This window comes from Pogoniulus pusillus, unplaced genomic scaffold (genome assembly GCF_015220805.1).
Source record: "Pogoniulus pusillus isolate bPogPus1 unplaced genomic scaffold, bPogPus1.pri scaffold_47_arrow_ctg1, whole genome shotgun sequence".
Classification (NCBI taxonomy): domain Eukaryota; kingdom Metazoa; phylum Chordata; class Aves; order Piciformes; family Lybiidae; genus Pogoniulus; species Pogoniulus pusillus.
This window is the reverse complement of record NW_026974707.1, coordinates 1,244,199-1,267,134: the sequence shown is the minus strand read 5'-3', so window position 1 is coordinate 1,267,134 and position 22,936 is coordinate 1,244,199. Positions and strand designations below refer to the sequence as shown.

General features: G+C 48.3%; 1 protein-coding gene across 1 annotated transcript in view; it reads right to left on the bottom strand.

The window, feature by feature from the left end:
- Positions 1 to 22,936, bottom strand: part of LOC135174134 (gastrula zinc finger protein XlCGF17.1-like) — an 872,006-nt gene that overhangs the window by 361,276 nt on the left and 487,794 nt on the right. The window lies entirely within an intron of this gene.

Below are 22,936 nucleotides of genomic sequence, written 5' to 3'. Positions count from 1 at the left end.
CCAAGCTCTGGAGCTCCCTGGCACTGCTGCTGTGCTGGGACTCTGCCTCTCCACCTATGCAAGCAGGAACTGCCCTGCAGCTCCAGGGAGGGCATGGAGGAAGGAGGTCAGAGAAACAATCCCTGCAGGCTGTTTCCTGTACTGAGCACACAGGGAGCACAGCTCCTCATATCTGCAGCCTTCAGGTCACAGCAGAGAGGTCAACACTGAACTAAAAGTGGCCTAAAGAAAGACATTGCTGTGGGAACAACATTCTCACAAAGGTAACGCCACCAGCAGCAGCCAGAACTAGAGCAGCCAGACTGGGTCTGTACTGAGTGCCACCAGAGCTGCTCTGCAGCAGGAGACAAAGAGTTTATTGCTTCTGAATGCATCCAGTGAGCAGTTTGCTCAGGGCAGCCTTCAGCTCCTGGTTCCTCAGGCTGTAGATGAGAGGGTGTCGGTGGAGCACTATGGGTAAATAACTCTTTGTTCACCAATATGGTTAGATGGTCATAATCCACTTTATTTCCGTGATACAGTGACTTATATGCATTCTAGCAAGAGGCTGCTCCACCGAGATTGGTTACAGTCAGAGGGTACAGGGTTGCTGTCATGGAATGCAGTTTCACGGGAAATTTATGGGGAAAACACGCGAGGCTGACTTGTAAAGATCAAGTGATTTATTGCTAAAATACGGAGATCCCCTTCCCAAAACTAAATTACCCACGTAAATTCTTTATGAGGTTGCAGGATAACATTTCAGAAAATGGAAAATAAGAGATGGTCTGTGATTTAAGAGTTCTTTAAGTAAAGAGTTCGTTGGTTACTCACTGTTAAGCAGTTCAGCAGAGTTTCGAAGTGTTTATGAAGTTCAGGGTGTTGTCCGATCCTCTGTCAGGATCGGGCCCAGGCAAGCCCTGGCTTCAGAGGATTGGGTGTTGCCAGTCTGGTGCCGAGCAGGCCAACCAGGAGCAGGAGTGAGCGCGAGCTGGAGCTGAGGCTAAAGCAGGCAGGCAGGCAGACTGAAGCAAGCAAGCAAGCACAAGCTCCTGATCCAGGCAGACAAACCATTTTTATAATGTTCAAAAGAGGTGTGCTCACCAGTTCAGGCGATTTTTACGTTATTTTTACAGATTGGTACAAAGTTATAATCAACCTGCACAATTGGACAATTCTTACCAAAACAACCTGTAAGACCACCCAAAGTTCGGCCCATCGACAGGTGGTCAGCATACGTGAGAACCAAGGCCGGTAGCTGGAAAACATTGGCCAATGTTTACCTTTTATCTTCACTAGGGAGGAATCTTCTCCTGGGTACTGAAGATTGTTTTGAGTTTTGCGATGCTTTGGCCTTCAATGTGAGGCACTAACACGCACAACATGGGGACCTGCTAGGGAGCTTTTGCTACCCTCCATGACAGTTACTTGTAAGGCATAGGTAGGTCAGCATACCATAACAATCTGAGGGTCAGCCCTCCAGACCACCTACTCCAGCCCCCTTGGCTCTCTAACTCTGCCCACTGCAGCTGTGTGTGGGGTGCCCACTTGTTTACAGTTTGATTTCCTGAGCTAGCAGTGTCCCAAGGCTGTTTCTCAGCACAGTTGCTCATGTTTATCATTTCTGTGTCCTCTGCTAGCAAGAATTCTCCAATAATTCCCTCTCTTTCTTTTGAGCAACCTGGGCTGATCTTTCAACTTTACATAGGTTGTTCAACACAGGGGTGAATGGTGCAGCTACAAGTCAACGGTGCTAAAATCAAAGAGAGAATAAATCTGTTAGAGCTTTCATCAGTAGCATTAGTCTGGCAAGCTAACAACCCAAGCTTGGCTAACAATCCCAAAAGCTATTTCTGAAAGCGACAGGAAGTCATTTGTTCAGAAACCCAAAAGTCCAGGTGAACATCACAGTCACAGGAGAGTGCAGGTGTGCCACGTCTTCGCTGGCTCTGTGTGGGAATCGACGCTGCAGATTTGCAGATCATTCAGCTGTCAAGTATTCTTCTCAGACTCCCATAGTTCTGGATTCACTCTGTAGTTCTCAGAAATCTCGATGTTCTCATCCCACTCCTTAGCTATGAGCTGCATCTGTCTATTGTGCTTAAGAACTACAAACCTCTAAATAGAATACAGAGGTATGCCCTAGATGATGCTTTCAGGGTATTCTATTAGGCCTTTTCCCACAGTTCTTCATCTGCTTTAAGAATTTAGCGCAGTGTCTTTTGTCTTTTGCAGGGCCCTTGCAAGAGACAAAAGCCACATTGCCATCATGTGCCAATTTGAGTGGGCTTGTCCTTTACAAAAGGAGTCAAACTGGATCTATTCCATTAAACCATAATCACTGAAAACTCATGAAAATACCCAAATTCGTTAGCCATGATCCAAACCTTAAGATCCATACACACACAATCATCATGTCAGTGCTCCTTTCAAGTCCTTTCACAGTTCTGCCATCTGAGCAAGACTTCTGCTCACTTTAGGAAAAAAACAGGTTGGTCTTAATCAGGTTGGTCTTCATCAAGGCCTGTGAAGATAAATGATCAAACACAAGCAAATACAAGAACAAATGCACACATATTCATTGCCCAGGCTAAGAGATCCACTGGCCTGGTCTGTATGATGTGATTACATAAATCTCGAAAAAGGAAAAAATTTCTTCTGCTATCCTACTGTCCTCTAACCCATTCCCCCCCCTTTTTTTTTTCTCAATGATGCCCAGATATACCCAAGAAAAAAACATCCCTTAATATCCTTATGTCCTAAGTTCCCAAAAATTACAATCCCTTAGCCTTAACTTATCTTACTCTAAAAATCTATCAGCTGAAGGAAATTAAAAAAAATAGGCAAAGAAAATTCCAGAAGATAACAATCCCATGGTATTCTCAGAAAAGAAAAAATCAGAATTGTCACAAAGCAATTAGCAGCTGCTCCAGTAAACTTCTATGCTCCAAAATATGGTACCATCAAAAAGGCCTTCAAAAATAGTCCTATCTTTATCTGTTTGAACAAGTTTTTTGGGGGGAAGGAGCTGACTGGCGTTAGCCTACAAGCTCTATCATTCCCTGCTCCTAGTCCAGAATGTGGTTAGTGACTTGTAATGTGGATTTCAGTGCCCATGCTCTCGCTGAGAGGGGCAATGCATCTGAGCTCTAATAATAAGAGTGCTAGTCTGTCCTGTTTGGTGCTTTCTGTGTCTGTATGAGTTTCCACCCATTGTCAGTGGGACTGGCATCTCTGCTATTGCCTAGCAATTTCCCTCTCTTTCTTTTGACACTGAACAAGGGTGCAAAAGTTGTTGCTGCCTAGTCTGTAGAAGGAATCAAGCAGTAAGGCGACGGGTGAATACCCCAGTCAGGAACTATTAGCTATTATTTTGAGTGCAAACTGTCATTATCAGGTGGCTAAAAAGATGCACCTGTGTGTGTCCATGCCTGTAACAGCGGCAAAAATGGTTCTAAGTCGTTGTCATGGAGAGTAGCAAAAGGCTCTCTAAGCTTTTTGCTATGTTGTGTAGTTTCTAGTGCCTCACATTCAAGCCAGAAGCATCGAAAACCCAAAACAATCTTTCAGTCCCATGGGAAGATTTCTCCCCAGGGTAAGTGAAAAGGTAAACACTGGCCATGTTTTCCCTTCCACTTGACCTCGCTTTCCAGACAACAGGGTATTGTTTTGGTTAAGTAGAAACGACTATCTCAGGCCTGCCCAGCACCTGCAGGTGGGCTGGCCTGAGGAGTGGTCTTTATATTGTTTGAGTAATATTATCCAATTATATAAATTGCTTACTGGTCTTTACCAATGTATGTGAACAACGTAAAAGTGGTCTGAATTGTGGGCTAGTCCTGTTTTGGAACATTATAAAAATGGTGGACAGGCCAGGATCGGGGCTCTTGCCTTTTGACTTTTGCTTTGGCCCCTTGCGCCCTTGCCCTAGCCTTCTGGGTCTGCGTCTTGTCCTTCTGGGTTTTTCCAGCCTTTCTGGTTTTTTTTCCTGGACTTAACAACAACAAACTGCTCGCCGATCTAGTCTCGCCTCGGGCGGACGCCGAGTCGCAGAGGCTAAAGCCTGCATGCCTGGACCCTCATCGGGAGAATGAGAGACTCCTACCAAGCTACAGACTGTGAGTAGCTGACGAACTATTAACTCAAACCACAAAACCTCAAAGAACTCTCTTTAAACATCATAGACTCTTTAATTTGCCATTTTCGGAAATGTTACTTTGATCTCAATCAAAAAGAATTCACAGTGGTGGTGTAGTTTCGGGAAGAGGGAATCCGCATTCTTTGCAATAAATCACTGATAAAATAGTAAACGCCTCGCGTATTTTCCCCATAACTCTGCCGCGAAACTGCGCTCCACGACAGATTTGGTGTCAGAAGTGGGATTGAGAAACTGAAGTAACAGCCGAGTTTAAAAATGGCCCAGTTCGGAAGGAGTTCTCCCGCAGCAGGAGATGCCAGATCGCCAGATCTCACAGACACCCTGTATGCCAGATTAGCTTCGGTGTTTGAATCAGCTAATTTTAGGAAAGCTCTGACGGCAAGGGAGGATGAGCCGATAGAGCAGATAAATGTTAGGTCAGCTAGTATAATCGTGTCTCTCTACGAAGCTTTTGGAGATATCGAGGGAGTTGACAAAGAAAGTTTTTTTGATCTGGGTGTTGGCGTGTTCAGATCACAAGTCGATATGGAGTCTTGCAGGCATGTTGCAGAGGCCTGGAGGCTGGAGGCAGAGGCGCATAAACGTGAGATAGAGACGTGCAAACGTGAGGCAGAGATGTATAAACAGGAGGTCAAAAAGCTGAATGATGAGAATGCCCGGAAAGAATTGCGTTTAGAGCAGGCACGTCAAGAAATCAAGTCGTTGCAGAGTGAGAGAGAAACTCTGTTGAAAGACGCTGTCAGGCGGAACTTGAGCTTTCGCGTAGAGCCCGCTGTGACTGAGGACAGGATGAGAAGTATGGAGGAAAAGTTAGACAGGTTACTAAGCCGAAAGTCACGGTCCGGGAGCACTTCCCGAACGCAATCAGCCGTTAGTTCCCGCGCGGACACACCGCAGCCGCGATCGCATATCGGGTCTCGGACAGAAACTCCGCAGCCCTCGACCCACCGTCGGGAGTCAACTGGTTATCTAGGCTTGCCAATTTTTACTCCGATATGTCCTGAGAAGTCACAGCAGCCCGTGGTTCGCCGGAAAGAGCCGGTAGCTACCCCCTCTCAGACCCAGGAGTTACAACTCTTGCATTCTTCGCCTAAAGTCTCGCGCGCCGATACACCTCCCCACGAGCCCGATTTCTTTAAAATGTCTCCAGTGAGGCATCTTCCTCAGCCAATGAATCCCCAACCAGTGGCAGAGCCGTCCTGTTGCCGCTAAAGCCATGCGGCTCGATACCGCGTCCGCGGGAGGTGCCCAGCCAGCCTACCTTGATGCCGGCTCTGCCAGCCGCCGCTTTGCCTCAGCCGCAGTCGGTTCCGGTCCCGGTGATTCCGCCGGAGCCTCGAACGCCTCCGCTGATGCCGGCACCCCAGCCATCGGCAGCGCCATTACTAATAGTAACGGAGCCGATAGCCCAGACACAGCCGCAACCCCAGGCTTTGCAGTGCGGGTTGGCGGCACGCCCGCGGGCGCTGCTCCAGCAGCCTGCTTTGCCGCCGACCCAGCCGCCAGTCCAGCCGGACGCCGTGTTGCCTTCACAGCCGACTCTGCTTCAGCAGCCGATCTTGCCGACAACCCCGTTTCCGACGGTGCAGCTGCCAGCACAGGAGCTTCAGACGACCCCGCAGGTCCCGGCGCTTCAGTCGCCGCCACCAGCAGGAACGCAGCCGGTAATCCAGCCGCAGGCAGCAGCTACGGTGCCGCTTTTCCCAGCTCAACCGTCTCTTCAATCTCAGTCCGTCCCAGCGTTCCAGCAAGTCCCAATGCCGTCTCAGGTTCAACCATCGGCAGCGCCACCGCAGCCGCCATCTTCTCAACCATCTTCACAACAACAACAGCCGCCATCTTCTCAACCGCCACGTCCTGAGCAACCAGCGCTAAGCACGCCTGTGCAGCGCCACACCACGTTGCAGCCTGCAGTTGCGTCTATTGATAGCGACACGGAAGTGGAGGAGGTTCACCACAAAATGAAGTCCTACTCCGTAAATCCTCTCTTTGCGTCTGAAACTTCGCAAGGACCGAAAGGAGGCAAAACAACAACCATGAAAATAAAATCGTACACAGAAATGCAGATGGATGATCTTAGGGAAACTTATTCCCGCATGCCTAATGAATCCATAATTGAGTATGTGTATCGTGTGGTTCAAAGGGGGGCGGAAAGGATTATCTTATCTCGTGAAGAGGTGGGAAGAACTAACTGGAGACCCGAGGTATTTCTTGGGGATGGTCCTGAGGGAGACCTTGCGTTAAGTGCTAGGATTTTTCACTGGGCTAGTGTTTATGATTCTTCAGATAGGGGTGAACCTACAGAGTTTTGGATTAGATCCCCTGATGAGTTAAATGAAGCATTTACTATGGTTGCCTGTATCCAAGCTGTGAATCATAAGGGGTTATATGCACATGCAATGGATGCTCCAGTAGAGCCACACAGGCTTGGACCCCTGATAAAGGGTATGCCTGGCTTCATAAAGGCTGAAGGCATTAGGATAAGGAGACAAATTGAGAATGCAATACAACAAAATGAAGAGCAAGGGCAAAGCTCACAAAGTGTAGTACATCATCTTACATGGAGGGAAGTGCTTACAGAACTAGCCACTCTAGGGAGACAAATGGGTTATCATGATCCTTTATCTGTGCCAGAATCTGTCTTTCAGAAGGAAAAGCAGTCTGGAGGCAGGAGCAGCTCTGCATCACGAGGAAAACACCAAACGGTGCGGCATGCCTGGACATCTGGCAACCCCAATGAGAGTCCACGATCGAGCCCACGATCAAGTCCCAGGGGGAGCCCTGAGCTTAATCGTCGCTCTGAATCTGGAATAATGTGGGTACCGACTTCTCAAGGTAGAGGTGTACTCCCACTGCAGGAACAGAAGTATGCAGTGAAACCTCGTGATGTGTTTCAGAGGAAACAGATAGAGCATGATCCTGTGAAGAATGAGATCATGTTTGAGATAAAAAAACTGTTAGAACAGATACTAAAAGGCAATGGTAACGGAAAGATGAAGCAGAACCGTAAGAAAGGCTCTGCAAGCACGTCTCCTACCAAGTCAGGTTCTCCTGATCGGGGAGGAGATAAGAGCAAATCAAAAAACTAGGTGTGGCGGTGAATGATTCAGGCCACACTCATCGCTCTGTTTCTGAATGTCGAAGGTCTGACAAACTTGAACCCTATATCATGATTCCTACTGGACCAACTAGAGCTGCTGTCAAATACCTAATAGATACAGGTGCACAAATTACAGTGCTAAATGCACAATTAGCAAAGCATCTGAGAATATTGCCATCCCGGAGAAAGGTAAACATAACAGGTGTTACGGGACAACCTGAAACATGCTATTTAGCCAAAGCACAGCTGTGGCTACCTGGGGAGAAAAGAAGTACCCTGGTAGAGTTAGCATTGGCTTCGTGTAAACATAATATCCTTGGATTTGATGTTCTAGCAGGTAGAAGATGGCATCTTCCTGACGGAACATTATGGAGCTTTGGTGCTTATGAGGTGAGGAATAAGAGGCAAAGGTTAGTCCGTACTTGCGTTCGCTTATTGCAAACAGCTCCTCCTTTGCCAAAGTCACACATTACTTGTGTTGCACAGTATCCATTGCCAGCTGCAGCTAAGCAAGGTATCACTGAAGTGATAGCTGATCTTGAGAAGAGACAGATTATCACTAGAACTCATTCTCCTTACAATTCACCTGTTTGGCCAGTCCGAAAATCGAATGGCCGATGGAGATTGACGGTAGATTTCCGGAAGCTAAATAGTAACACTCCTCCTCTTACTGCAGCAGTTCCTAGTCTTTCGTCCACAGTGACAGCAATCCAAGCGGCTTCTCACACCTGGATGGCGACTCTAGACGTGAAGGACATGTTCTTCATGGTGCCGTTGAGAGAAGAGGACAAACCGCAGTTTGCTTTTACCTGGCAAGGTATTCAGTACACATTCAACCGTCTTCCACAAGGGTACAAACACAGCGCAACCATTGCACACAATGCACTTGCAGCTTTGCTTGACACTGTTCAGCTTCCTAAGGATGTTAAGATGTACCATTACATTGATGATATCTTGGTGGGAGGGAATGACAAGGAGCAAGTTGGTGAAGTGGCTGAGAATATCCGAGAGCTGTTGACTAGCCAGGGTTTGACCATTCCTAAGGAAAAGTGTCAAGGGCCAAGTCAAGAGGTAAAATTCCTGGGATCATGGTGGATAGCAGGTGCAGTGCCTGTGCCAGACGACACTCTTCAGAGCATTGAAAAGGGCCAAATACCCCAAAATAGAAAAGAGTTACAACAGTTGTTGGGTACTCTGGGTTACTGGAGGAAACATATTCCAGGTTTCTCAGTAATTACCCGTCCTCTGTATGATTTGCTTAAGAAGAACAAGCATTGGGATTGGACTCCAGAACATTCTGATAGCCTGAGGTTTCTCAAGGATGAACTAAAGGCATATCAGAAGTTGGGGCCCTTACACCCAAAAGATGCCCTGAGGGCTGAATGGGGTTTTTCCGCGAATGCCTCATACTGTGGAATTTTCCAGAGAGGACCCAATGGTCCTAGTAGAGCTCTCATGTTTTCATCAACAGCATTCAAAGAGACCGAAATTCGGTACTCGGATTGGGAAAAGGGACTTCTTTCCCTAACTCAAGCTGTCAAGGAAGCAGAAAAGCTTCGTACTACACAGGATGTTGTAGTACAAGGCCCATTTCCTCTGCTAAAAGCGATCCTTAAAGGAACTCCTCCACCAGAAGGAATTGCCCAAAAGGCTACTGTTAGAAAGTGGTATGCCTACTTAGAGGGAATTTCACAGCTGATGCCGCTGAAAGAGGGACCTACAAAGGTATCCAAACTTCAGCAACCCATAAATCTATATAATTGGATAATTTTACTCAAACAATATAAAGACCACTCCTCAGGCCAGCCCACCTGCAGGTGTTGGGCAGACTTGAGATAGTCGTTCCTACTTAACCAAAACAATATCCTGTTGTCTGAAAAGCGAGGTCAAGTGGAAGGGAAAACATGGCCAGTGTTTACCCTTTCACTTACTCTGGGGAGAAATCTTCCCATGGGACTGAAAGATTGTTTTGGTTTTTTCGATGCTTCTGGCTTGAATGTGAGGCACTAGAAACTACACAATATAGCAAAAGCTTAGAGAGCCTTTTGCTACTCTCCATGACATACTCCACTCCCTGGCTCACATTAAGCCAAGAATCGGAAAAAGCAAAAAATGAAATACAACTTACATCTAACTCTTAACATAACTAATACATAAACATAACTCTAATTTAAACTAACTTAATACTTATGCCCACCCCCCTGAATAAACAAAGCTTTATTGAATATTTACAAAGCAGAAAACCTGGTATATGCAAAAGCAGTTCAGAAGTCTGGGAGAATCCATCGTGCACTGATACGATGAGTCTTCCCACTTACATCAGTTGCTTCCCAAGCATACAACCCATTTGGTTTTGTCAGGGTCATAGGCACAACTCCAATTGAAGGTAAGTTTACCATTACTGGTTGTCCCACCTGTAATTTGTGTAATGACTGTTGAGAGTGCTGAGATTTATCTGGTGGATGACTAACATTCTCCACTGGATTGTCAGGACAAAATGCCCTTATTTTAGGACTACCATAATTACCCCATCTGTTGTTCACAATGAAAACTGCGTATGGCAAGCGTTTATCCCAGTTACCTTTGGATACCATGGCATGTTTCTTAACCAGAGCATTTGTTCTCTCTACAATACCATTAGCTTGAGGATAATAGGGAGTATGGAACACCCATGTAATTCCCTCACCCTTAGCCCAGTCTTGTACAGAAGACGCTGTAAAGTGAGATCCATTATCACTTTGGATGTACTCTGGCATTGGTAAGACACTAAACCACTGCTTCAAGACCTCAATAGTTTGAGCTCCTGTGGCAGCACTAGTTGCTGTAGCCATGACTAATCCTGAAACCACTTCCACCCCCACCAGTATGTATTTCTTCCCATGTGAGGGCTTTAAAGGACCCACATAGTCAACTTGCCATGTACTCCATAACCTTTTGTCCTCTCTGATATGCTGTGCTGGAGCTAGATTGGGATGATTTGCTTTAAGCCTGATTCTGCACTGTGGGCAAGATGAAATGAGTTCCTTACAGGTACTCATAGAAACTGGCCACCCTCTAGACCTACACTCGAAGTAAAGGTCTGCCTTTCCTGAATGACCTCTTTTAATATGAAGCCACTCAGCTAATCTCCACCATTCTCCTTTGTCCTCATCCACTATGTTGATCTTTGCTAAGAAATCAGCTTGATTATTCCAGGTGGTAGCTGGTGTTTGCTTTTTGGAATGCCCTTCTACCCAACCAACCTTGAGGGGTCTGGATCGGCCAATTTCTAATAGCCTTTTCCAGTCTTCGACTCTCCAGACTTCCGCACCTGATACCTTCCACTGATTCGCTTCCCACTGGCAAATCCACTCAGTGGCGCCTTTGAACGTGGAATAAGAATCAGTGTAAATAGTTGTTGCTCCCTTCTCGGCTGCTATTATAAGAGCACGCAACTCCCCTACCTGCGCACTGCCATCACCTTCTTCAGTGATGGTCTGGCCTGTAGCAATCTCCAAGGCAGCGGCTTTGTAATGCCACTTCGCCCCTACCCTCCGAGAGGATGCATCTGTGAACCACACTCCCGATTTGTCGGAGTCTGCGGTCATCTCAGGGGCTACCTGAATAGGAGAAGGCTTACATGGCTGACTAAGCAGAGCTTTATCAGGATTTATGGGTTGCTGAAGTTTGGATACCTTTGTAGGTCCCTCTTTCAGCGGCATCAGCTGTGAAATTCCCTCTAAGTAGGCATACCACTTTCTAACAGTAGCCTTTTGGGCAATTCCTTCTGGTGGAGGAGTTCCTTTAAGGATTGCTTTTAGCAGAGGAAATGGGCTTTGTACTACAACATCTTGTGCAGTACGAAGCTTTTCTGCTTCCTTAACAGCTCGAGTTAGGGAAAGAAGTCCCTTTTCCCAATCCGAGTACCGAATTTTGGTCTCTTTGAATGCTGTTGATGAAAACATGAGAGCTCTACTAGGACCATTGGGTCCTCTCTGGAAAATTCCACAGTATGAGGCATTCGCGGAAAAACCCCATTCAGCCCTCAGGGCATCTTTTGGGTGTAAGGGCCCCAACTTCTGATATGCCTTTAGTTCATCCTTGAGAAACCTCAGGCTATCAGAATGTTCTGGAGTCCAATCCCAATGCTTGTTCTTCTTAAGCAAATCATACAGAGGACGGGCAATTACTGAGAAACCTGGAATATGTTTCCTCCAGTAACCCAGAGTACCCAACAACTGTTGTAACTCTTTTCTATTTTGGGGTATTTGGCCCTTTTCAATGCTCTGAAGAGTGTCGTCTGGCACAGGCACTGCACCTGCTATCCACCATGATCCCAGGAATTTTACCTCTTGACTTGGCCCTTGACACTTTTCCTTAGGAATGGTCAAACCTTGGCTAGTCAACAGCTCTCGGATATTCTCAGCCACTGCACCAACTTGCTCCTTGTCATTCCCTCCCACCAAGATATCATCAATGTAATGGTACATCTTAACATCCTTAGGAAGTTGAACAGTGTCAAGCAAAGCTGCAAGTGCATTGTGTGCAATGGTTGCGCTGTGTTTGTACCCTTGTGGAAGACGGTTGAATGTGTACTGAATACCTTGCCAGGTAAAAGCAAACTGCGGTTTGTCCTCTTCTCTCAACGGCACCATGAAGAACATGTCCTTCACGTCTAGAGTCGCCATCCAGGTGTGAGAAGCCGCTTGGATTGCTGTCACTGTGGACGAAAGACTAGGAACTGCTGCAGTAAGAGGAGGAGTGTTACTATTTAGCTTCCGGAAATCTACCGTCAATCTCCATCGGCCATTCGATTTTCGGACTGGCCAAACAGGTGAATTGTAAGGAGAATGAGTTCTAGTGATAATCTGTCTCTTTTCAAGATCAGCTATCACTTCAGTGATACCTTGCTTAGCTGCAGCTGGCAATGGATACTGTGCAACACAAGTAATGTGTGACTTTGGCAATGGAGGAGCTGTTTGTAATAAGCGAACACAAGCACGGACTAACCTTTGCCTCTTATTCCTCACCTCATAAGCACCAAAGCTCCATAATGTTCCGTCAGGAAGATGCCATCTTCTACCTGCTAGAACATCAAACCCAAGGATATTATGTTTACACGAAGCCAATGCTAACTCTACCAGGGTACCTCTGTTCTCCCCAGGTAGCCACAGCTGCGCCTTGGCTAAATAGCATGTTTCAGGTTGTCCTGTAACACCTGTTATGTTTACCTTTCTCCGGGATGGCAATATTTTCAGATGCTTTGCTAATTGTGCATTTAGCACTGTAATTTGTGCACCTGTATCTATTAGGTATTTGACAGCAGTTCTAGTTGGTCCAGTAGGAATCATGATATAGGGTTCAGGTTTGTCAGACCATTGACATTCAGAAACAGAGCGATGAGTGTGGCCTGAATCATTCACCGCCACACTTAGTTTTTTGATTTGCTCTTATCTCCTCCCCGATCAGGAGAACCTGACTTGGTAGGAGACGTGTTTGCAGAGCCTCTCTTACGGTTCTGCTTCACCTTTTCGTTACCATTGCCTTTCAGTACCTGTTCTAGCAGTCCTTTCATGTCAGACATGGACTTACTCATATCAGACATGGACTTACTCATAGTACTGAGCTCACTCTTCACAGGATCACGCTCTACCTGTTTCCTCTGAAACACATCACGAGGTTTCACTGCATATTTCTGCTCCTGCAGTGGGAGTACACCTCTACCTAGAGAACTCGGTACCCACATTATTCCAGATTCAGAGCGACGATTAAGCTCAGGGCTCCCCCTGGGACTTGATCGTGGACTCGATTTTGGACTCTCGTCAGGGTTACCAGATGTCCAGGCATGTCGTACTGTTTGGTTTTTTCCTCGTGATGCAGAGCTGCTGCTCCTGCCTCCAGACTGCTTTTCCTTCTGAAAGACAGATTCTGGCACAGATAAAGGATCATGATAACCCATTTCTCTCCCTAGAGTGGCTAGTTCTGTAAGCACTTCCCTCCACGTAGGATGATGTACTACACTTTGTGAACTTTGCCCTTCATTCTGTTGTATTGCATTCTCAATTTGTCTCCTTATCCTAATGCCTTCAGCCTTTATGAAGCCAGGCATACCCTTTATCAGGGGTCTAAGCCTCGGTGGCTCTACTGGGGCATCCATTGCATGTGCATATAACCCCTTATGATTCACAGCTTGGATACAGGCAGCCATAGTAAATGCTTCATTTAACTCAACAGGGGATCTGATCCAAAATTCTGTAGGATCACCCCTATCTGAAGGCTCATAAGCACTAGCCCAATGAAAAATCCTAGCACTTAACGCAAGGTCTCCCTCAGGACCATCCCCAAGAAATACCTCGGGTCCCCAGTTAGTTCTTCCCACCTCTCCACGAGATAAGATAATCCTTTCCGCCCCCCTCTGCACCACACGATATACATATTCAATTATGGACTCATTAGGCATGCGGGAATATGTTTCCCTAATATCGTCTATCTGCATTTCTGTATACGATTTTATTTTCGTGGTTGTTATTTTTCCTCCTTTCGGTCCTTGCGAGGTTTCAGACGCAAAGAGAGGATTCACGGAGTAGGACTTCATTTTGTGGTGCACCTCCTCCACTTCCGTGTCGCTATCAATAGACGCAACTGCAGGCTGCAACGCGGTGTGGCGCTGCACAGGCGTGCTCAGCGCTGGCTGCTCAGGGCGTGGCGGCTGAGAAGATGGCGGCTGTTTTTGTTGTGAAGAAGGTTGGGAAGATGGCGGCTGCGGCGGCGCTGCCGATGGTTGAACTTGAGACGGCATCGGGACCTGCTGAAACGCTGGAACGGACTGAGATTGAGGAGACGGTTGAGCCGGGAAAAGCGGCACCGTAGCTGCTGCCTGCGGCATTGCGGACGACTGCATTACTGCTGGTGGCGGCGACTGAAGCGCCGGGACCTGCGGGATCGTCTGAAGCTCCTGTGCTGGCAGCTGCACCGTCGGAAACGGGGTTGTCTGCAAGATCGGCTGCTGAAGCAGAGTCGGCTGTGAAGGCGTTAGCGGCATCGGCTGAATCACTAGGACCTGAGCCGGCTGCTGCGGGACCGGATTCGATTCTACTGCTTGCGGCTGTGAAAATAACACGGCGTTCGGCGGCAAGGCAGGCTGCCTGGGCATTGCCCGCGGGCGTGCCTCCGACCCGTATTGCAAAGCCTGGGGTTGCGGCTGTGCCTGGGCTATCGGCTCCGCTACTTTTAGTAATGGCGCTGCCGATGGCTGGAGTGCCAGCATCGGCGGAGGCGTCAGAGGCTTCGCCGGCGGAATCACCGGGACCGGAACCGACTGCGGCTGAGGCAAAGCGGCGGCTGGCTGAACCGGCATTGGTGAGTTAAACGGTGGACGCGGTATCGAGCCGCATGACTTTAGCGGCAACAGGGACGGCTCTGCCACTGGTTGGGGATTCATTGGCTGAGGAAGATGCCTCACCGGAGACATTTTAAAAAAATCGGGCTCGTGGGAAGGCGTACTGACGTGAGGGGTTTTACGCGGAGGGCGCAAGAGTTGCGACTCCTGGGTCTGAGAGGGGGTAGCTACCGGCTCTTTCCGGCGGACCACGGGCTGCTGTGACTTCTCAGGACATATCGGAGTAAAAATTGGCAAGCCTAGATAACCAGTCGACTCCCGACTGTGGGTCGAGGGCTGCGGAGTTTCTGTCCGAGACCCGATATGCGATCGCGGCTGCGGTGTGTCCGCGCGGGAACTAACGGCTGATTGCGTTCGGGAAGTGCTCCCGGACCGTGACTTTCGGCTTAGTAACCTGTCTAACTTTTCCTCCATACTTCTCATCCTGTCCTCAGTTACAGCGGGCTCTGCGCGAAAGCTCAAGTTCCGCCTGACAACGTCTTTCAACAGAGCTTCTCTCTCACTCTGCAACGACTTGATTTCTTGACGTGCCTGCTCTAAACGCAATTCTTTCCGGGCATTCTCATCACTCAGTTTTTTGACCTCCTGTTTATACGTCTCTACCTCACGTTTATGCGCCTCTATCTCACGTTTATGCGCCTCTGCCTCCAGCCTCCAGGCCTCTGCAACATGCCTAAAATTAGCTGATTCAAACACGGAAGCTAATCTAGCATACAGGGTGTCTGTGAGATCTGGCGATCTGGCATCTCCTGCTGCGGGAGAACTCCTTCCGAACTGGGCCATTTTTAAACTCGGCTGTTACTTCAGTTTCTCAATCCCACTTCTGACACCAAACCTGTCGTGGAACGCAGTTTCGCGGCAGAGTTATGGGGAAAATACGCGAGGCGTTTACTATTTTATCAGTGATTTATTGCAAAGAATGCGGATTCCCTCTTCCCGAAACTACACCACCACTGTGAATTCTTTTTGATTGAGATCAAAGTAACATTTCCGAAAATGGCAAATTAAAGAGTCTATGATGTTTAAAGAGAGTTCTTTTGAGTCTTTGTGGTTTGAGTTAATAGTTCGTCAGTCAGCTACTCACAGTCTGTAGCTTGGTAAGGAGTCTCTCATTCTCCCGATAAGGGTCCAGGCATGCAGGCTTTAGTCTCTGTGACTCGGCGTCCGCCCGAGGCGAGACTAGATCGGCGAGCAGTTTGTTGTTGTTAAGTCCGGGAAAAAAACAGAAAGGCTGGAAAAACCCAGAAGTGTAAGACGCAGACTAGAAGGCTAGGGCAAGAGCACGAGCACGAGCACAAGAGCACCGATCCTGGCCTGTCCACCATTTTTATAATGTTCCAAAACAGGACTAGCCCACAACTCGGACCACTTTTACGTTGTTCACATATATTGGTAAAAGACAATAAGCAATCTATATAATTGGATAATTTTACTCAAACAATATAAAGACCACTCCTCAGGCCAGCCCACCTGCAGGTGTTGGGCAGACTTGAGATAGTCGTTCCTACTTAACCAAAACAATATCCTGTTGTCTGAAAAGCGAGGTCAAGTGGAAGGGAAAACATGGCCAGTGTTTACCCTTTCACTTACTCTGGGGAGAAATCTTCCCATGGGACTGAAAGATTGTTTTGGTTTTTTCGATGCTTCTGGCTTGAATGTGAGGCACTAGAAACTACACAATATAGCAAAAGCTTAGAGAGCCTTTTGCTACTCTCCATGACACCGATCTAGTCTCGCCTCGGGCGGACGCCGAGTCGCAGAGGCTAAAGCCTGCATGCCTGGACCCTCATCGGGAGAATGAGAGACTCCTACCAAGCTACAGACTGTGAGTAGCTGACGAACTATTAACTCAAACCACAAAACCTCAAAAGAACTCTCTTTAAACATCATAGACTCTTTAATTTGCCATTTTTGGAAATGTTACTTTGATCTCAATCAAAAAGAATTCACAGTGGTGGTGTAGTTTCGGGAAGAGGGAATCCGCATTCTTTGCAATAAATCACTGATAAAATAGTCAACGCCTTGCGTATTTTCCCCATAACTCTGCCGCGAAACTGCGCTCCACGACAGTCGTCATCGTTATTCTTGCTATCATTTCCATAAACTTCCTAATATCTGGCATTGCATTCAAGTCCGTGTGTAAGTCAGTCTCCTGAGGTGCAACTCTGGCCTCAGTAATTTTCCAGCTCAAAACAGTCCTGAGGCTCTGCTGCTTTCAGCAGAAAAAAAAAAAATCTGTAAAAAGAGATAACAGATGGACAGAGGAGGTGGGGGGGGGGGGGAACGGGGCCCCATGGGCCTCTCTGCAGGTGGCGAGTGGGGGGGGGGGGAGGAGGAGGGGGAGGACCAGCGCAGCTGGTGTCCTCTACTCCCCATCTTGCCCAGCCCCCAGCTGTTTCAGCTCAGCCACCATGTCATTGTTTCATCCCATCCCTCATACTTCCTATCCTTACCGTTAGTATGAAATCTACCCTGAAAAACTTTTTAAACTGCTGTCTGTGTAAGTCGATCTTTTGAGGTCTGATTGTGGCCTCAGTAATATCCCAACCTAAATAATTCTAGGGGCTCTGCTGCTGTATCTTTCCTGGGGCGACAATCAGACCACGTCTTGTGCAGACTGTCTCAATCATTTTCAAGTCTGCAGGCACAAAACGTCCGTGAACGACAGAAAATAATGTCGTCCATATAGTGATAGACAATTGTACATGCCCAATTTTTGTAAGGGTTGCGATGCTCTGGCAATGAACAATTGGCAGAGAGTTGGTGAGTTCTTCATTCCTTGTGGCAAAGCTGTGTACTCATAGCGGCTCACAGGTTCAGCTTTGCTCACAGATGGTACTGTAGAGGCAAGTCGCTGGCAATCTTGTTTGGTGAGGGAGATAACGGAGAAGCAGTGGTAGGAAGTTTTGTGACTTGTGTATTCTGCAAGGTGACACTTACTGCTGTTGCCAAGTCAACCCTGTGGCTCTCACCGGCAGTTGGGTAGTGGGTGTCCAGGTACTCTTTGCCTCATCCTGCACTACAGCTATTGTCATCTGCACACGGCTGCTCGCACTGGCTGTGAAGTTTCCTGACCAGCAAACTGCTGTGACATGGCCAGGAGAGTGGCAATGGTCGCACCACACTGAAGCTGAACAGCGCTGCGTTGTGTGACCCAGCTGGCCGCAGCAATAGCAGCCCGTGGGCATCGAGCAGATCTCCCGCTGTTTTGCTGAAACAAGAAGGACTTTCTTGTCAAGCGCAGTCTCCACCGCCTGTCCTGATGCTTGAGCTAACTCTCCTGCCGTAGCTTGATTAGATGCCTGCACGGCATCCGCTATGAGCACATATTGCTCCCTGCCCTGGGCACGGGCTACTCATTGTAACATGTCTTATACAGACGCCCCTGCGGGTAACGTGGATAAAATACCCCAGGTCTTGGGATTAGCATTTCCAAATGCCATGCTCTTCATCAGCCTTGCCTTGGTGCTATCATCTAACTCTCCTTCATGTGTTAATGCTGCCCATAGCTGGTCAATGAAGTGACTATACTCCTCATTTGTCCCCTGCCTGATTCCCACATAGGAGGGACCGGGTGTTAAGCCGGGAGCAGTATAAAAGGCTTGTAATGCCAACCGGGCAGACAGATCATGAATCTCTTGTGGGAAACGGAGTTGCACCTCTGTCGACTGGTAGCTACCCTGACCAGTTAAAATGTCGGGCGTAATCCCGTACAAGGGATCCCCAATCCGCTGGTGTCGAGCGGCTTCCCTGGTCACCTGCCAAGACCACTCCCATTCCCACAGGAGAAACTGGGAAGGGGTCAGGATAAGACTGGCTAAATTACGGCAGTCCACTGGCATGCAGTGGTCGGCGGAGAACAGCCAATCTAACATCTGCCTTGCAGTTTCTGATCGTATCCCACATTCCTTAACCGCTTTCTGCGCACGCTCCAGGAGCTTCCACTTCCAGGCATCCCAGTGTGCCTCACCATTCGCCCCGGTTATCATGGGAAAAGCTGTGGACTGCACAGGGTGCCACTCTGTCGTGGAACGCAGTTTCGCGGCAGAGTTTATGGGGGAAATACGCGAGGCGTTGACTATTTTATCAGTGATTTATTGCAAAAATGTGAATTCCCTCTTCCCGAAACTACACCACCCTTGTGAATTCTTTTTTAATCGAGGTCAAAGTAACATTTCCGAAAATGGCAAATTAAAGAGTCTATGATGTTTAAAGAGAGTTCTTTTGAGTCTCTGGATTGAGTTAATAGTTCGTCAGCTACTCACAGTCTGTAGCTTGGTAGGGAGCCCCTTTCTCCCGGTGAGGGTCCATGCATGCAGGCTTCCCGCCTCTGCGACTCAGGGTGTCCGCCCGAGGCGAGGCTAGATCGGCAAGCAGTTTGTTGTTGTTAGAAGTCCGGGAAAAAACCAGAAAGGCTGGAAAAACCCAGAAGGGCAAGGCAAGGCAAGGGGGCCAAAAGCCTCGATCCTGGCCTGTCCACCATTTTTATAATGTTCCAAAATAGGACTAGCCCACAATTCAGACCACTTTTACGTTGTTCACATACATTGGTAAAAAACAGTAATCAACTTACACAATTGGATAACATTACCTAAACAATATAAAGACCACTCCTCAGGCCAGCCCACCTGCAGGTGTTGGGCAGGCTTGAGAAAGTCGTTTCTACTAACCAAAACAATACCTTGTTTGTCTGGAAAGCAAGGCCACTCTCATCCCACTTTGACGCCAAGTAAAAGGAAAACATGGCCAGTGTTTACCCTCTACTCGCCTTAGGCCGAAACCTTCCCATGGGACTGAAAGATTGTTTTGGGTTTTCAATGCTTTCTGCTTGAATGTGAGGCACTAGAAACTACACAATATAGCAAAAGCTTAGAGAGCTTTTGCTACTCTCCATGACACACTCTCCCTCTAACATAGCATTTTTAATGACACCAGACCATGCCAGATTTTGCTGAGATGCTTTCTCTCGAATCTGAGCGTCTGGCTCCTGGAGGCGCTCGGCCAGCGGGTGGGTTGCCAGTGAAGGAGAAGGCAGCGGGGTGGGCAGAGTCACCGGGTGCAGCAGTCTGTTCTGTTGTTTTGCACAGTCAGGCGTCCATTTTTCTAACAACTTAACCACCTGATCCAGTGACCGCTTAGTATCATCAGCGGCAGCCGTAGGGGACTGATGACTGCTAATGCACGCCGAGCCACGAGGGCACACCCCTCCAGCTGCAGCACAATCGTCAGGCTCGGAGATGTCAAGGATCGGTTTATCGGGCATGGCCCCAGTACGGAGGGGGGGCGGAGGCGGGGCACGGGACAGGCAACATGTCTGTCCATCTGGATCATACTGCATGCTCTTTTTCAACTCCGCCACTGAGCTGGCAATCTTCCCGGTCATGCCCTTGACTGGAGTGACACAGCTAAGTCCGAAAAAACAAGCTACTGAGCTCTCTTTCTTGACTGCAGGCAGCAACAGGGTGCTTGGGGCGGGGGCAGAGGTGGAATCTGGCATCGCCCATGCATCAGAACTGCCGGCAGTGACCAGCATGGGCAGAAGCGACTGAGAAGCCACGATTGTAGTGTTTCTTTTGGGTTTCATGTCTAGTAAAGTGCGGAGCACATCCCGCCAGGTGGGACCTAGCTGTCAAGCTGTCTTAGAGTCTTTTCCATCGTTAATAACCATGTCCCACAGCACGTCTCTGACCTCCTGCCATGCTTCCAATTTAAAGATCATGGGAGGCTCACTCATATGACCCTGCGCATGTGCCCGGGCCAACAACTCTTGGAGCTTTCCAATGTCCAGCGAGCATTCTCTCATGAGAATACGCATGCCAGCAGATGCAGTGCTGCATCAAATTCCATGTCGGGCTTACCTGCACACTCGGGTTGTTCACTCATGAAATGAATGTCCAGCAACCACCCCTGTCCTGAGGTGGTGCCACCTGGTCCAGCGGCACCAAATGACGATAGTCTTTTCAATACGAAAACGTCCACAGGATGATCAGCCCCTTTCTCTTCTGGCCAACCCTCTGGCTTCCTGATTGCGGTCCTACCCGCTGTCAGCCTGCCTCGGTCTGACCCAAATGCCTGATTCACTGTTCAGGCGCCAATTGTCAATGGAGCGCTATGGGAAGATGACTATTTGTTCACCAATATGGTTAGATGGTCAAATCTGCTTTATTTCCGTGATACAGTGATTTATATGCAGCAGCCCAGCTGAAGTGCATGTACACTAATGCACACAGTATGGGTAACAAACAAGAGGAGCTGGAAGCTCTGGTGCTGGAGGAAAACTATGATATTGTCGCCATCACTGAAACGTGGTGGGATGGCTCACATGATTGGAGTGCTGTAATCAATGGCTACAGACTCTTCAGGAGAGACAGCAAAAGGGAGAAAGGGCGGGGGAGTGGCTCTGTATATTAGGGATGCTCTGGATGTCATGGAGGTAGAAATCAAGGATGGTCAAGTTGAGTCATTATGGGTGAGACTTAAGGCAAAGGCCAACAAGGCTGATATCCTGGTTGGAGTCTGTTACAGACCACCCAACCAGGAAGAAGAGGTCAATTTATTACTCTTTAAACAACTGGAGGCTGCCTCAAGATCACCTGCCCTTGTTCTGGTGGGCGACTTTAACCTACCAGACATCTGCTGGGACTTAAACACTGCAGAGAAGAAGCAGTCTAGAAGGTTTCTGCAATGTGTGGAAGACAACTGTCTATCCCAACTGTTACGTGAGCCTACCAGGGGGGCAGCCCTGCTTGACCTGCTGCTCACAAATAGAGAGGGGCTGGTGGGGCATGTGGTGGTTGGAGGCTGCCTGGGGCCCAGTGACCATGAAATTATTGAGTTTTCAATACATGGAGAAACCAGGAGGGGCATCAACAGAACCTCCACACTGGACATCCGAAGGGCAGACTTCAGCCTATTTAAGGAACTAATTCAGAAAGTTCCTTGGGAAATAGCCCTTGAAAACAAAGGGGTCCAGGCAGGGTGGACCTACTTCAAGAAAGAACTCCTGCAGGCACAGGAGCAGGCAGTGCCTCTGAGCCGGAAGATGAGCTGACGAGGGAGGCAGCCAGACTGGATGAGCAGGGAGCTGCTGAAGGAATTAAAGATTAAAAACAGAGTGTATCACCTTTGGAAAAGAGGGGAGGTGTCCCAGGAGAAGTTCAAGGAAGTTGCTAGGTCTTGCAGAGGAAAAATGAGAGAGGCAAAAGCCCACTTGGAGCTCAGGCTGGCCACGGCTGTGAAGGAAAATAAAAAGTGTTTCTTTAAATATATGAATGGCAGAGAAGGGCCAAGGACAACCTCCAGTCCTTATTAGATAGAGAGGGGAACATAGTGACAAAGGATGAGGAAAAGGCAGAGGTGCTTAACACCTTCTTTGCCTCAATCTTCAATAGTGGGACAGGTTGTCTCCAGCACAGCTGGACTCCTGAAGTGGTGGATGGAGTCAGGGACCAGTACAGTCCCCCTCTAATCCATGAGGAAGCAGTAAGGGACCTGCTGCATCATTTGGATCCTCACAAGTCCATGGGAGCAGATAGGATCCACCCTAGGATGCTGAGAGCTGGCAGCTGAGCTGGCCAAGCCACTCTCCATCATTTATCAGCAGTCCTGGCTCACTGGAGAGGTCCCTGAAGACTGGAAGCTGCCAATGTGATACCCATTCACAAGAAGGGTCGTAAGGAGGAGCCAGAAAACTACAGACCTGTGAGCCTGATCTCAGTGCCAGGCAAGGTCATGGAACAGGTAATCTTGGGTGCCATCACAAAGCACCTACAGGATAGCCAAGGGATCAGGTCCAGACAGCATGGCTTTAGGAAGGGCAGGTCCTGCCTCACCAACCTGATCTCCTTTTATGATCAGGTTACCTGCCTGGTGAATGTGGGGAAGGCTGTGGATGTAGTCTACTTGGACTTTGACACAGTCTGCCACAAGAAGCTCCTAGCCAAGCTGGCAGCTCATGGTTTAGACAGATTCACTCTGTGCTGGATCAAGAACTGGCTGGATGGCAGAGCTCAGAGAGTGGTGGTGAATGGTGCCACATCCAGTTGGCAGCCACTCACTAGTGGTGTTCCCCAAGGATCAGTGCTGGGCCCAGTCCTGTTCAATATCTTTATTGATGACCTGGATGAGGGCATTGAGTCCAGCATCAGTAAGTTTGCAGATGACACCAAACTAGGAGCAGGTGTTGATCTGTTAGAACGTAGGAGAGCTCTGCAGAGGGACCTAGACAGGCTGGATGGGTGGGCAGAGGTCAATGGGATGAGATTTAACAAGGCCAAGGGCAGGGTTCTGCAGTTTGGCCACAATAACCCCAAGTAGAGCT